This window comes from Balearica regulorum, chromosome 2 (assembly GCF_011004875.1).
Source record: "Balearica regulorum gibbericeps isolate bBalReg1 chromosome 2, bBalReg1.pri, whole genome shotgun sequence".
NCBI lineage: Eukaryota > Metazoa > Chordata > Aves > Gruiformes > Gruidae > Balearica > Balearica regulorum.
Window position 1 is genome coordinate 40,782,859 of NC_046185.1, and position 13,017 is coordinate 40,795,875.

The 13,017-nt window shown below is 47.4% G+C and overlaps 1 long non-coding RNA gene across 1 annotated transcript; it reads right to left on the reverse strand.

Moving 5' to 3' along the window:
• Positions 1-838: 838 nt before the first annotated feature.
• On the reverse strand, positions 839-9,659 carry LOC142600361 (uncharacterized). The gene is made up of 3 exons (XR_012833809.1): positions 5,446-9,659; positions 5,244-5,305; positions 839-5,122 (listed from the first exon to the last, which is right to left on the reverse strand). It is a non-coding gene; the product is annotated as an uncharacterized LOC142600361 (long non-coding RNA).
• Between the last annotated feature and the right edge of the window lie 3,358 nt (positions 9,660-13,017).

The following is a 13,017-nucleotide window of genomic DNA, read 5'->3' on the forward strand; positions in this document are numbered from 1 at the left end:
CCGCAATTAGATCTCCCCGGAGCCACCTTTTCTCCAGGCTGAACAACCCCAACTCTCTCAGCCTGTCCTCACAGGAGAGGTGCTCCAGCCCTCTGATCATCTTCATGGCCCTCATCTAGACTGGCTCCAATAGTTCCATGTCCTTCTTATGCTGGGGGCCCCAGAGCTGGACGCAATACTCCAGGTGGGGTCTCACGAGAGTGGAGTCAAGTGGCAGAATCAATGATGAAATACATGATTGTGTAGCTGCTACAGAGGAAAAAGTTTTGAAACCTTAACTCGTGCTTCAGCCAGTCCCCAAAGAGAAAGTTGTCACTCCCCAAGTTATCAACAAGCACTTTGCAGCTCTGTAGGAGAGTGAGGAAACAGTGACATGGAAGTCTTCATGATTAACCTTTTTGGTAACAGCTTATTAAAATATCCAAGAGATGACAGGGAAGAAAATTCAACCCTTTGTATGCTGTTGGGACAAATAATCCATCCGATGCAGGCAGGCACTTGGCTCGCAGATTAGAAAGAATTTGCATTAATGGCTGAGAATTTCAACAGCAGTTGCAGAGCAAGGGTATGTGTACCAACAAAACCCCGATGAATTGCTACACTTTACCTAGCTAGGTAAACTTTCGAGGTGGGGATAGTTTGTACAAAGCTGAGCAAGTCACTGGGTATGACAGGCATAATTACGCAGAGATAAGTTAATATGTACTCCGTAAGAAGTATGGCACAGAGATTACCGAGCGGCATTTACATCTGTTTTAAAACATCAGTATTACAAAATGCAAATCATTTAGTATCACATGAAAATACAAAGGAAGGTTGTTTATTCAGTAGACTTTAAAGAACCAGCATCTGTTTTAAAAGGCAAGTATAGTGAAATGTGATCTTAAGGTCTAGACGTTTGTCACCTCCGAAGGCGGCAGATGACGTCTTGCAATGCCGAGTCCCCACGCAAGCCGTGCGCAGGCAGGCCTTCGGGCCACGAGGCCCCAGCAGCCTGCGCCTCATTCCTGACAACCCAGTCTGGGTATGTGCCTTGTTTGGGAGCCGCCCAGGCTGAGGACCATCAAGGTGAGCTCGGACCCCACTTGAGAAAAGCTGCATTAAGCACATCCGCTTCCTCACCTGCTCAGCACTGCGACGGTCCAAATCATGAATCGGTCCCGACGGAAAGGACCCATGCTCATGGCATACCCTCCAGCTGCCTTCTCCCAAAAGGCTTTTTTGCTTTGATGAAGGAACTTGCAGCTCCCAGGGAAATTCTGTACAGTTGTACCCAAACCTCAACAACACCTCACAGGCTTTTACTTCTGTTTATGCAAGGAGGGATGTGAAACTGCACCAGGAGCCCAAGCTTGTGTTTGGAGCAGCTGCCTTTCAGGCTCAGTATTCAGGATGCCATTTCACGGCCTCAGACAAGCTAAGGCATCACATTTTGCCCCATGATTGGTGGGAAGTGGCTCCAAAATCCCACGACTCCGACACACGCTCACGTTTTATTCATCTCTGAACGTTGTTTCATCAAATGGGGAAGAAGCGAAAAAGACAAATGGTTTCTTTTTCTTTCACAAGTGAAAGTTTTACTCAAAGTTTCTCAAAAATTAGGCAGCAATGGAAGCACATGAGTCTGAGTGGGTAAAGCGGGCAAAAGGGCACAGACGGTAACAGTGTGCCACATGCTAAACAATATTCCTTTTTTAGAAGAAATTGTTCACCAGTGTACAGCACACCGAAATACTGAGAGCACGTGGATTTTGGTACCAGGAAGCAGTAGACTCTTATCAGAAAGAACAACCTTAACGATTTCAGCTGAAAAGCTAAAAGCATTAGAAATACAAGTGCTACAAGGAGCCACCCTGTGGCACCAGCAAGCTAAGGGAACAGAGGGCAAACCAGGGTAGACAGTTGTGTGGCTTGGTTGGCTTGTTGGTTTGTTTTTTTTTTTTCCTTTGAAAGTCAAGCCAGCCGGAGTGACAAAAGCTGGAATTGGCCCAAACAGCCACTTCTGTGACAGGGAACTCCTTAACTGAGGAACTGAACCAGAAAAGCGGAGAGGCAGCGAGCTCCAGCAGCTTGTGTCCTCATGCCACTCACCTGCCAGGCCTTACAGGGGCAAAGCTCTCTGAGGGATGTCAGCGTTCCCCGCTGCCTCACCCTTGGGAATCCAACAACAAGAAGAATTAATACTACTATCAAAATTCATTCTTTTCCGTGAAAATTTTCTCATACAGTAATATCTCTCAGAACAAGGATAGCAACATACAGCTCTCTCAAGGCTAACTTAGGGATGTAAGCAAAGACTTTGAAGTGGGAAGAGGGGGAAATGCCACCTGAGACAGCACACCGTGATGCGCCACTGTGGGTTGCGTGGGTATATGGGCAGCTGTGGGCAGCTGCCCGGAACCTGCCCACACTCTCCTGCTCAGGACTCTCAGAAATGCTGCCCGGGTGCTGCCACTGACCGGTGAGGATCTGGACAGTGGTGCGGCCGACCCATCGGGGTGCCAGTGGCACAGAGGTGATAACCCACTCTCCTTCCCAAATAGACTCACCACTTATTTTATCAGTCAGAGGCAGGATCGCTTAGCTTTCCATCTCAATTCTGATTTAACAGGCCAGTGCCCAACTGCTCACCTCAGCCCCCAGCTCCTGTTACTACTGGAAACAAGACACTGGGTTAGACAGGCCACCTCTTTAACCGGGAACGGTAGTGAGTTCTTATAAAAATGGAGCAACACCGGGGAACTGACCTACTCCACAACATCCCTGCTCATGAGGACGCTTGCTCTTGGACCGTGACACGAACTGACAGTTTCACGGTCGGTTTTGTTTTCACCATGCAGAAGCATCATTAAGGACTTCCATTTCCATCTTTGATGGCTCAGTGGAACACGCCTCTTCTTATATGGAGAGGCACGGCTATCACCCTGCTGACAGTTTCTGACCTTTGTCCTTAATAAATGGAAGGCATCGTATCTAAGAATGAAGTCACACACCCGACGAAACTATCAGCTGACATAAAAATACAGCAACTCATCTGCTTAGCAACACAAGCTGCCACCAACATCACTTCCTTCTTAAATACAAAGTTCAGTTCATGGGCTCCACCCTGACTCAGAGCCGCCTGTAAAATTGGATCTGACTCGCTGAGAGGTCACGTCTCCTCGCTGTGAGCAGGACTTTCCACAGCGGCTATATTTCACTGGAACTTCCCAGCGCGCAGCCCGGGGGAGGCAGGGAGGGAAGGAGGCAGGGAGGGAGGGAAACGCCGCTGCAGTCACAGAGTTCACCTGCCGAGGAAGTGAGGCGCTGACTTTCACGTTTTCGTTCAGCTTTCCTTCAAGACGGATTTTTCAGAGCAGGTACCGAATAACTCGTTCCTTCTGTGGACTGGGGAGCAAGAGCGATTCGTCATGATTATTTCCTGGGTTTGCACATGCAAGGAGCACCTGGGTGCGACATTCTCGGACATGGTCAGAAATACCTATGCATGTAGTCGTTACTTGTTTTAAAATGGGAGGCAATTTAAAACCCACAGCCAAACACACGTTTACAATATCCTTAAAAATACTTATAAACTTGTTATTTTTGCTACTTATGTTCATGAAAAAAGAGATACTTTTAAAAGTGCTTCTTTAAGCTGTTTAACTACAAATGCACGAAGGAACACCTTAAATGTGTTAAACTTTATGACTTTTTCATGTATTTTTTTGGTAAATGCTTCATTAAATTGCAAGTCAACAATTAAAAACAAACAAACAAACAAAAAAACCCCATTTACTTATATAGTTAAGTTAGATGTGGTTTCTCTTGGATTCTTTTTCTATTCTCAAAGAGGATCAACTAAGAGGATGACACCATTTTCTCATTAAACTCGGGTCCACTGCCCTCCCTGCCTGGTAAACTTCTAGGAAGAGGACTGAGAGGGATCTGAAGAGACCATCTGGTCCCCCCCCAGCCGCACAAAGACAGGATAAAGTAGCCCCAGACAATCCCCAACAGATGTTTGTCTAACCTGTTCTCAGAAACCCTCCGTGGAGCAGATACTTGAACTTCCTAAGTAAGTGGCTTGTTCTGGTATTTCACTGTAACGATGTAAAAGTTGTCGCATGTCCCCCACCCCCTCCTAATATCCAATTTAAATCATCCTCTCACCCTCCTAATATCCAGTCTGAGACATCTCCCCTCTGTACAGATCCGATTTATCTCATCTTTACCCCAGCATTCAAAAACAGCTGATCAAACCTCTTCTAACCTTTTACACATTGAAAAATTTATCCAATTTCCTCTAAAAATTATTTTTCAGGCTCAACATCCTCCCTTCCTTTGCTATTTCTACATTTTTTATGTTGTCTTGCCCTGTCCTGTACTTTATTTTTCAGCACAGAACATGAAACCGAAGGCAATACTGCAGTTGAGGCCTCACTGGCACTTAGTGGAGTCATCTTTACATCTTTCTCTGTGACTTACATATGCCACCTATTGATAAATCCTAAGAGGGCATTGCATTTCGCAAAAGCATTGCACTGTCCATTGCTATTTTGTTAGTGATTCTCTACAAACTCCCTCTAACCACCTACCTTGATTTCTCCAAGAAATCGACCATTGTTTTCACTTTCGTATTTTTTAAGTTCATTTTGATTTCTGAACTGATCATCCATAGTGGTCACCATCCTCACGGCTTGGTGCAATTGAAACGTTTCATAAATGTACTCTACATTACATCAATCCATATTATTCTTTTGTGATTTCTTATACCGCATTTACCACAGTAGTATGTTAGTGCCTTACAGTAGAGTAATTGGCGACATCTCTTCTGTCTCCTTCCCTTTCTATCTTGTCCCTTCTCTCTCCAGAAGGGCGTGTATGGAAAATTTGCTTTCAAAAGGATATGGGGACATACATAAAATCATTGTACTTTTATATAGAGGAGACAAAGTAAAATAAATTGTTCCTTCCACTATTTCAGACCTACCCCTGAGAAAACAGTCTCATACATAGTTAAGTTTACAGCTCAGGGCAAGAGTTCTGTTGCAACAGAGTAGCAAAGTTGTCAGCTGTGGTCTTCACTTCACTGGCACAGAGCACTCCAAGAGAAGGGCCAAAGCTTGGAATCTGAATGTCTCTACAGAAACAGCACAACGTGGAGGAAAAGGATAACGCGCTCACACGTTAATTACTGCGGGTATTGGGACATTCAAACAGCATGAGATGCACTCAGCAAACATGTAAGGACTTAAACTTACTTGTAACATCTTTGCAGTTTCTCACAATCCAGACAAACGCATATCCCTTGCACAGCGTTTCACTGCAAGAAAAGAAACAACTGCCTGGCTAAGTAGAGTTTGATCATTGGAGTATTTAAAACAATGCACCATTAATTGAACTTTACAAATATTAAATTTAAACCTGAATTTAACACAAAATACTTGGATAATAAGAACTCACAGCTAAAGGAACACCTCACTTCATCCACATGTTTCATAGGAGACATGTTAGGTCTGATTCCAGGAGATGCTGCGTACTTGTCATTCATGCTGACATGACTTGAAAGTGGAGGTGTTCAATACCACCGAGGGCCACTCGAGAAGAAATAAATCTAGAGCCACAGGTCAGTGTTAAAAGCACCACCACCACCAGACACCTCATTTTGTATCCCTCCATTCTACACCTTTTCTGTTTCTGTCTTGTGTAAAGATCTAAAATTTGTCTTACCCTTAAAGAGGAACGCCTCAGCTCTGGGGTGCTGAGGGAACTGCCCTGGAAACCTGCCACAAACTCACCTTTCCTATGCATAAGTTTGTTTATACTTTGGGTATTACAAGCGACTTACCCAATCATTATATTTACTTGTACATTCTTGGCAGATGAACAGAACCGGCTTATTTCAGTTAAGGCAGAAAGACCTGGTGTCCTCACCCTGCGGTGATGGAGGAGGGAGGGGATGCGCACTGCATCTGCAACGCCACGGGTCACACTTCGTAGGCCGCACACTAAGTAGCGCTGCGCTTAATGGCACAACTTTTAAGCAATGGACCAATTGTTTTCTCTCTTAAAAAGTGCAAGCCAGAACATGCTGGGTTTTTCCACACTGAGAGCACAGATTATATCACTGCTTCTAAAGGGGCAGGATTTTACTTGAAGTTCTTCTACGACTGAACAGAAAAGATGTAAAACAGTCGCTAGAAGATAAAGACAACAGATACAGTAGCACTAGTATTTCTTGTTTAATCTTTGGTGTAGTAGGTTACCAACATGACTTTTGGGTCAGAGCACTGCACATGCTGTCAGTTTTTTGTATTTAATAAGTAATTTACCACACACCATTTCCACCTTGTATTCTGTAGGGAAATAAAAACCTTGACAAGGGAGCTAAAAAGCCCAAACAAGATGGCAGCCTCATTCACACCAACTTCTTAGACATCAAGTTTAATGACACATAGAAGCTGCTCATTTTCTTTAGAGATAGGCTTAACTTTTTAAGGTTTTTGTATGACCACCGTAAGTTGATGTGCTATATTAGGTACAAGGAAACTCCCCCAAACATTTACACGTCAGTGAATCAACCTAAGTGATGGCAGATATCCCAATATCTTGGTGAAGTGACCACAACTCTGTCACGTTCATAGCTTAGTCTCAAAGGCAGGCAGTCTCTCGGGGCCTGGATGAAAGGGAATTGCAGCAGGACAGAGGGAGGAGCAGGAAAAGGCCCACTTCCACCTGGAGCTGCTTTTTATAAGCCTCCTTGCTACCAAACAGGCAATCCCAGCGCTTACAAGGATTGCCCCATGGGAGTCTTGCTGACAAAGGCACAAATACATAGTTTATTCTTGATCCTGAAAAAAACCCACAAAAGGAGAGCCTTCAGGAAAAAAAAGAGAGGGATCATCTGTTCAGTTCAACATGCTGGAAAGATGTTTTTCTGTCACAACTCTTCACAGAGATTTAAGGCTAGCAAGCTGCAGATTCCCAAACTGAAGGAGCAGCAGCAGTTATTGCAACAAAAGGATCAGTGTACCTAGACCTTGGATTTTTGTCAAGCAGAAAATATAATTATACTCCAAAGTTCTCCAGCGCCAAAGACAGCAGCACATCTAACACTTTATGCTGTCCTAGGTCTTTTCTACACGTTTATACAAAAGCACAACGGTATCGTAAGGGTTACCATCAGAGCCACTAAGTCTTTAAACTTTCCTACCAATCCCTAGAAACAATCTTGTGAAAAACAAAGATACCACTACACACACACACACAAAAAGTACTGAAAAAATTACAGGTGATACATATTTTTAAACCCTCACTGTTCTTTCCCCTAGCCTAAATGCCACAAAATCCCAGTAGCTTAAACTGCTGTAAGAATCTAAAACTTATCATTCACCTCAAATCATAAGTTGTACTACACATTTTTCACCTCCTTTAAAAATGAAAACCCAGATTCCGCTTTTAGCAGAAGTGAGACTATTGCTTCATCATGATTAGATATAAGCAAAGGAAAACAAACAAACGAACTTGGGGCCTAATGTTGTCGACATTTGTTCCATACACAGTGCTTTACTCGGTACTCCTCAGCACTAGCACACATGGTAGTTTTTTTGCAAGATCACGGCCTTGTTTTAGTATAACACAATCAAGATAATTTTTACAAGGTCAGAAAGTTGGAATAAGAGGAAACAAAATCCAGGCCAGTTGTGTCTGGAATCAATTAAGCGTATGTGCTTTTCAGATGCTGCTTGTCGCTCTATTAAACAGTATTTCAATGCATACATACTATCAGCGTGTACCTAAAAGTATGCATTGCATACATTTCTCCATTTATTTAATCTCACGTAAACTAGGGACATCAGGAGGTCAAAAAAGGAGAAGAGGCATTCATCTGTGAGCACTGAAATGGTTTCGCTTTAGGTTCACAGTTTAGTTATCTGACTCCTCCATGGCAAACTGCTCCAAAGGGCCAAATGTCCAGGCATGCCTGTGGTGTACTCCGTCTAAAAAACAAATTAAAACTGAAGGAGTTGTCCAGGCAAATACCAACTATGCCCACTGTCAACTTTTAAGCACTTCCTTGATTTTTAAAATTTGGAGCAAAGAGAAAACATTATTTTTTCTTCATCTAGTCTAGTTGGTACTAAAGCCAGTATCGGTACAGAAGGCATGTGCAGGCATATCCAATCCAGATAGATTCTTGCTGCATTCACAAGTAAAATACATGACAGTAAAAATGTTTACTTGTTGTTAATGCTGTGAAAAAATTTACCGACATAAAGGTTCAATTGTTTAACCACTTAAAGATCAAAATATTTAACTTCACTGCTTCTTTTCTCACCTTCCTTTTGCCAAGTACAAAAATAAAGTGAAAGAGAGTGTTTCCCTCCACTGCAGTAACTGGTTAACATGAGAAGCTGAAATTACTTTGGAGATAGCACTATAAATAATAAAATGCAGTGAAAGACGTTTAAAACCTCAAAACTCCTATTACTTCTTTTCTAAGCAGAATAGCTATATTGTGCCTTTACTGTAAACAGCCAGTCACAGAGCTGGCTAGGTACCACAACGTACAGGTCAGCAACGCTTCAGCTGGAGCTGGGTCAGAGGAGAGACTCTGGGATCGGCTCCTGGCGGATTCCGCAGGGACAGGGGGAAGGGGAGGCGACAGGCTGGGCTGCCCTCGCAGCGACCACAACTCAGGCCCAGGTTGCAGGGAATAATTTTACTGCTGAAGTCACCCCTCAGACATCTCCTTGCACAACAGCACACCTCCGCACTCGTGTAACAACGGGAGAACGCTTACCGCCAGCAAGGCTGCGTGCAAAAACCATTTCTCGAACAGGCAAAATCAACACTAAGGAGAGTCCCCCGGCTGATCTGAAGAAGCGGCCTGGCTTAAATACGCCGACAGCTGCCATGGTTATTGCAACGCCAGGGAATCAGATCCCACGGGCAAAGTGCTGACCTGACTTTGTGCCCCTTCCTCTCGGCTTGGGGAGGGCTCCTCACGCTTGTCAGCGCTCTTGCTCCAGGAGGAAACCTCACCTTTTCGGGTTCAACCTTCTTGGCTGGGCTTTCGGCGCGCTCCTTCGCAGCGCCCTTCCACAGCAGAGCGCAACCAACGCATCACCTCATGACGGGCTCGGTTTACAAGGCCTGAAACGTTGCACCCGTTTCCTCAAGTTACCTTTATATACCATCACTGAAACGCCCCCGGGAATCCCAGCCAAGTTCGTGCGGGACACCGCGCACACACGCCCAGGGAGCCGCTCCGGAGGACCGTGACCGCGATGGGGAAAGGGACCGGAGGCGTTCGGCTCCCTCGGCCTCCCACACAGCCGAGAGCCTCCGCCCCCCAACCGCCTCAGCTCATCCCCTCACAGCGCCGCGGGCCCAGCCCGCCGGACCCCAGGCGGCCCGCGCCGCTCGGAGAGGCCCCTCGGGGCTGCGGCAGCGGGGCGAACAAGCCGCGGGTGCCGCGGGAGCAGCCGGTGACAGGCGCCTCCCAGGGCGGCGGCGGCGGCCCCGATCCCGGGGGGATGGCGGGCCGGACCCCGCCCGCGCCGCCACCGCCGCCCGCTACCTGCGCCCCTCCCCCCACAGGACGGAGGTTGCCGTGGCGACGGCAGCGCTCAGGCAGCGGGCCGGGCTGCGAGGGAGCCACCGACACGGCGCGGCACGGCACGGCGCGGCACGGCACGGCACGGCGCGGCACGGCACGGCGCGGCACGGCACGGCGCGGCACGGCGCCCCCGTCGAGCGCCTCCTCCCCCGCCCCCCAGGGGGAACCCCCGCCCCGCCCCCTCCCGCGGTGACAGGCGCAACCGCGGCCGCCCCTCCCGCCGCCCCCCAGCGGCCCACTCCGCTCCGCGCGACGTCACCCCGGCCGGGCTTTCCTTCCCCTGACGGCAATTGCCCGGCCGCGCTGATTGGGCGCGACCGCCGGCCAATGGGAAGCGTCGCCCCCTCACTCGCCCTCCCGCTCCCTCTACCCCCCAGTGCCGCTGCGGAGCCGAGCCGAGCGTGGTTGCTGCTGTTCCGTCCTGTCCCGTCCGGTCCGTGCGGGAAGAGCGCCCCGGCCCGACTGCCGGCCGGCGGGAGCGGCCCTGGGGCGCCATGAGTCACGGCCCCGGCCTGCGCACCGCGTGGCGGCGGGGGCGGCGCTGCTCGGCCGGCCGGCGTGCGGGAGGACGGCGGGGGCCCCGTGCGGAGACCCGGCGGGGCGCACCGGCGGGCCGGGCAGCGGCGGGGCCGCCGTGTGCGAAGCCCACCGTGTGCGAGGCCCACCGCCGCCTCCGGCTCCTCCACGCAGGCAAAGCTGCACCCGTTTAACTTCAGCCCCCTGTAGACGTATTTATTTCGGTTTAATAGGTGTTTATGGTACATTAGTCCAGACCTGTTCCTAATCAATCCGAACTAAATCAAAATAATGCAGATTTGTATCAGTCCCCGAGTGGCCGTGGAGGCCTCAGTGCCAACTGAGCAGGTTTTTACCTCACACCTGTGGCTAAACCGGCCGTGGCTTGGGAGCAGATAGGCCCCGGAGCCAGGGGCAGGCCCGAGCAGGGCAGCTGGTCAGACCGCTTCACTGGCGGAGGATGGTACCTCGGCTCCGGCTGTGGTGTTTCACCCTCCCAGACCGAGCACTGTCATGACGGCAAGAGCGAAAGCGTGCGAAGCACAGAAGTCTTCCCCAATAGGATGGAGAAAAAGGAAGTTATGGCACATGGATGTCGGGGTTGTTTTTTTCATTTTCTGTTCTGGCTTAGAGTGGGAGCACATGGTCGTCCTAACAAGCCACAGTGCTGGGAGGAAGAATTACCTCATGGAATTGCAAGCACTTTCCAAGCAAAGGTGGAGTCTGGAGCAAACAGCAGATCCAGCTGATAGTGGTTGATAAGCCTGGGGAGTATCGCGTTGCTGCTTTGCATACCTCAGAGAGACGCCTCAGTCCTTGTGGAGCAGGAAGAGGAGACGGCTCTTAACAGACTGGCTCCCAGCACCCAGATAATGAGAGACGTCTCCTCTTTCCTGCAGCACGCAAGCTTATTCCTTGGCTCATGAAGCAATGGTTTCAGTAGCAGCTTCTCCTCTATTGCTACTCCAAATGGATCCTCTTTACCTTTGGTGAGCAACGATAACAATTGTAGAACTTCAGAGTTCATCTAAACTTGAAGGAAAACTGCTTTTCGCCTTGCATAGCGATTGAATTAAACTGGAAAGGTGGTAGGATGGAATGAAGTTATGTACACCTTCAAAATAAAGCCCAAGACAAACAAAAAAACACCACTCAAATGCTGCTTGGCCAAAAAAAAATTGCTAATAGGCAAATGGATTTTTCTTCCGTGATTGTACTGAAGCCTTTGACTGGTTGGAGATGACCTAGGAGAGAGGATTTCACAGCCATAAATATGCTGCTCCTTTTCTTGCATCATTCCCCCTACGCAGGCACTCACCCCCAAACTCCAGGTAGGGAAGGAAAAGGTAAGAGAAGTCACAAAAAGGAAGATAAGTGAGGTACAGAACATGTGAAGAAACACACAAGAAACAAGACACGGAGCTCTGAAAACTGGAAAGAAAACAGAATACGACTTGGATAGGAATCCAGAGAAAATACCAAAGTATTAACTGATGATGCAGAGTGGTGAGTCCTGCAGGCCAGCGCTGTGACATAACATGCATTAGACTTTCTTCAGTGATAAGGATGCCCTTTTCTCTGAAGTTACGTGGCTTTATAGAAGAACATCCTAGACAGTATTACAAGATTGCACATACTTTGCTTCACAAACTTCATTTCTGCTTCAGAGCAATAGCTATGGCAGATACTGCAAGCATTTTACTTTCCATGTAAGAATGTTTTACTTGTGAGATGAGAGTTGAACACCACGAGACAAGGAGAAGCAGCACAGCCCCTCCACTGGCTGACAGACCTTTGTTGGTGACCAGTTAGTTTAGATCAGTCAGTTGGGCTTTGCTTTTAAGTGGCTGGATTGACTCTCAAGGACACCACGAAACACACATTCTTTTTCTCCATCTGAAGTCCTTTTGACATGAACCTAACCAGCAACCATGAGTAAGGTCCAGTCATCCTCACAAATTAAAATGCAATAGAAAAACTGGAAAAATCTGCTTCCAACTACATTCAATACAAAGCTTTGCTGTACCTGTATACAACAATCCCAGACAGGTCCTGTGTGTATATTCAGGTATTTTTCGAGCCAGCACTTGACGAGTTAATTTGCCCCATGCCCCCTGCCGCTGTTTCTTTTCACATCTCTCCTTAAACCAAAGTCTGGAAGCTGCCTCAGCTCCAGTCTTAGTGCTGCCAGTGTGCACCTGGCCAGAGGGCGTCCAAATTTAGAAGTTCCTTCATCACACTCAGTGCTGCGGTTCTCAGGCAGTGACATCTTCCCAGACATAGGTGGCAGCATTCAGCTGCTGGGTAATGCTTGTTCAACAGCCAGCCTCTTCCCCATGTCATCTTCATGGGAGACACCATGAAGATTTTTGTCTTCCTGAGTACCTTTGTTATTTGACTGTCTTGTAAGTCACATTATTTCAAACATTTCCTGCATCTGAAAATGTTTTCCCAAGCCTTGATCAGAAAATGTACTGTTTACTTGACTATTTTTGACTTGGACAATGTTCAATTGACAATTGTACCTCGGTCTCTTTTGAGCTGTCCTCTCACTTAAGGGTTTTCCTGCCTCCCAATATTTTACGTCCCCACATGGTACTGGGCTTCGCTTAAGTAGGAAGGCTAACTGGATCCTGCTATAATTTACACAAGCGTACCATAGTCCCAGCCATCAACAAAATTCTGCCCAATACATTTTTATCTCTGACTCTTTAAAGGAATCGTACCTATGCTGTGGGGAGGGGGGAAAAAAACCACAAAACATGTTGATGCATTGATTCGTCTGTATTCATGCTGCCATGGACAATTTTACAGGAACGGTAATGTGGGATAGGAGTTCAAATGGATGTACAGACAGTGTAGTAGACTGGATTCTAAACAAACTTTTGAGCAGATTT